Below are 2,884 nucleotides of genomic sequence, written 5' to 3'. Positions count from 1 at the left end.
GAGGACTAATATATATATATATATATATATATATAATGCATTTTGCGCCGCGTTCCCAAATTATTTCATCAGTTGTAACTCCCCTTTGGTGTGGAGTGCGAATCCCCCCAGACGACTGATGTTATATGGTGGTGGTACTCGAGTGATTTTGGAGCATGGGTTCAACCCAGGCCTGATTGATTGCGAGTTAGGGGTGGTTGGCGGTTCCGCCCTTCAACCATCTTTAACGTTGATAATGCATTGTATTCAATTTAGAGTTGATATTGTAAATAAAATATGCAGAATTCATTAGAATGAATATTGCAAAGAGTACTTCAATTAAATGATTCATTAGGGTTGCAAACTGATGGAGTGGAGTCAAGCAGGGTTGTGTTAAGTTTGAGCTTGTCTATAAAATTCAAGCTCGAGCTCAGCTCAAGTTTTAGGGTTTTGTTCAAGCTTAAGGTTGTTTATAAAATTCGTGCTCGAGCTCTAACCAAGCTCTGTGTTTATGTTTAGGCTTTGTTCTTATTTGAGTTTGTTCATTTCAAATGATGATTATCGAGTCATCATCAAACAAATCAAGGAGTAAACTATCGAGCATCTTTATTTCTATCCAAACAACATTTATTTGATAAATCAAAATTGTTGTTAGGACATTATTTATTTTCTAACTTGATAAGACTTATCAATCAAAATAGTTAGTTTGGTTGAGCTATTAGTCTCTAATCAAAGCTTATTGAGCTTATAAATGAGTTATTTATTGAAATTACAAAAATAAATGAGCTTCTAAATGAATGAGCTATTAAATGAATAACTAATATATGCTTATAAATGCATAAAATAAACGAAGAACTAACAAATAAATCTTTATCTTGTTTTATGTACTACAAATTAAAATTTAATTTAATTTAATATAAATGAATTTTAAATTGAGCTCAATCACAAGCTTAAATTAAGCCTTGAGTGATTTTATTCACGAGCATTAAATCAATCTTATTTATGAACTTTAAATGAAACTGTTTACCGAACTTGTTCACAAGCCTTGAATGATATTTTTCATGAACATTAACAAATCAAACAAGGTGTTCGAGCTTATTCATTTAACTGTCAAGCATTTATGTTTAAACTTGTTCGATTATTTAATCAAACAAATTAGAACTTGCTCTTATTGAGCCGAGTTACGAGTTGCTTGCCATACGCTCTGTTCGCAACCCTGTAGTTCATCTAACAAGTTCAGAACCTCGTATGTTTATAGTCAAATGTTTTATTCAAATAACTCGAATTACCCGAGCAACATGAAATAATAATTTGCAGGATGAAATAATTACTTACTGCATATACAGAGATGCTACTGCTCACTCATAAGTCATAAATCCTTAAGAGTAGCTAATCAATACTAAATCCAACACATAAAATAAAAAAAAAGGAAGATTTACACACACACCAATTAATTCCTACCTATTTACATATCTATCACCCAAGTTTCAATTTCTACATATATGTCACATTCCCCACGCGTAGAAAGATGCATTCCACTTCTTAGTACTTAAAAAAGTGATTTTTTTTCATTTGATATGTATGGTGATATAAATGAAAAGGGAAGACTTCAGGTGTTGGATGAATACATAAAAATTGGGTGGTAAGAAACCAGGGCTCTACCCTTAGAAAAATTATTGCATACATACACAGCATGCAAAAATGCATGCGATGTCCGATCCTGACCCTGACTGTAGATCACCGTGATAGTGATATACGGTCAGGATGCAATCAAAATTTTTTTGAAAAAAAAAATAATTATTAAAGTAAGGCTCACCGAAATACATCATGATCATATATCATCGTGATCTACGGTTAGAATCAGACACCACATGCATGTCTGCATGTGGTGTATGTGTGCAATAATTTTTCCTACCCTTGGTACCGGACAACAGAGGGTAGTACCGATACTCAAATATTATCATCTAAGAAAGAATTATACGTGGTAGCCAACTCCACTAATGAAGCCTTACTCAATCCCATGCTCTACTCTCGACTCGACTTATAGGCACCCCACTATCGACTCGACTTATAGTCGCCCCTTAAGTAATTGGGTGGCCAGTGACTTTTCAAACCGTCACTTGCGTTATCAGATTTTAAATTAAATGTGTAAATACATATAAAAGTATAAAAACATGCAGCTCATCATTGAGGAAAAAAAATTTGAGATTTTAAATTAAATATTTCTCGAGCCTATGTGGCACATTTTTAAACCTCCCTAATCATGCATCATGCTCATGCACAAGAGATAGAATGAGCTATCCCCTTTCTTCTCAACCTCATCCCAAATACCATGGCAAAGGACCTCCATAAATGTAGATATTAAACCATAGATGTTAAATATGTTATAAATGAATTATTATTTACTTAAAAACTCATCTTACATAATTTCATATATATATATTAATAAAATGACCTGAGATTATTATACGAGCCTACAACCACCCCCTAATGTGTCTAACAATTCGAGTACCACCATTTCAAGGCCAACTGTGCCAAAGGGAATTCGAACCCCAAACTTGAGGGGCCTTATACCGTGAATGTCAACCAACAGATTAGGGTATATGACAAAATAAATAAATAAATAAATAAACAAATAAAGAGATACATACATACATACATACATACATACATTTTATTAGTAAAAAAATATGTATTAAGAGAATTAATATATCCCCTTCTATGATAATTATTCAGATGACTACGAATAAAATTCTTAAGATTTCATTATTCTATCACAAGTTAGTATATATCATTATTTCTTGTAAAATTTGCAAATCAAAACCAAAAGATGTCATACTACTCAAATTTAGCAGAAAATCATGTATATGCGAGAGAGAGAGAGAGAGAGAGAGAGAGCAGTAAC

Source organism: Phalaenopsis equestris, unplaced genomic scaffold (genome assembly GCF_001263595.1).
Source record: "Phalaenopsis equestris unplaced genomic scaffold, ASM126359v1 Scaffold000094, whole genome shotgun sequence".
NCBI classification, from domain to species: domain Eukaryota; kingdom Viridiplantae; phylum Streptophyta; class Magnoliopsida; order Asparagales; family Orchidaceae; genus Phalaenopsis; species Phalaenopsis equestris.
The sequence above is the reverse complement of the archived record's forward strand: the minus strand, read 5'-3'. Positions refer to the sequence as shown.